Below are 555 nucleotides of genomic sequence, written 5' to 3'. Positions count from 1 at the left end.
ATTTTTTAAAATATCACTTTATAAAATGTATAATCCAGTTGTACTTATAATTGAAATACATATTAAATAAAGGACAAAAGATAAATGTAATGAAAATTGCAGAATGATCAAATATAAGAAAGTAGTTAAGTACATTGAAAATTTTCCTGTGAAAAATTGTTAGAATGTCTAAGTGTATTTACTAGGATTGATATTTCAATTCCAAGTATTGGGTCTCATATATTAAATCAACTCATTTTTATTTTTTGCTGTGTAATTTTAACTACTGACATAATAATACATTTTACATATCAACCTTTTAAAGGCAGAAATAATAGATTTTAATTTTCAGACAAGGTAGAGGTTATTCATTCCCTCAGTCTGAACCCCTGAACCATGCTGTACCCAATGGAACATTTAATGTCTGGACGTCTCCTGATTGCTTTCGAAAAAGCACTAATACAGGTTCTATGAAATTCCTACTGCTCTTGAAAATTATATTATTTTCCATTTGCAATCAAATAATGCTTTAATGTTATAAAAATTAGGAAATGCAGATAAATGAATGAAAATTTC

The sequence above is a fragment of the Myotis davidii genome, unplaced genomic scaffold (assembly GCF_000327345.1).
Source record: "Myotis davidii unplaced genomic scaffold, ASM32734v1 scaffold36, whole genome shotgun sequence".
NCBI classification, from domain to species: Eukaryota; Metazoa; Chordata; class Mammalia; order Chiroptera; family Vespertilionidae; genus Myotis; species Myotis davidii.
This window is presented reverse-complemented; position numbering follows the sequence as displayed.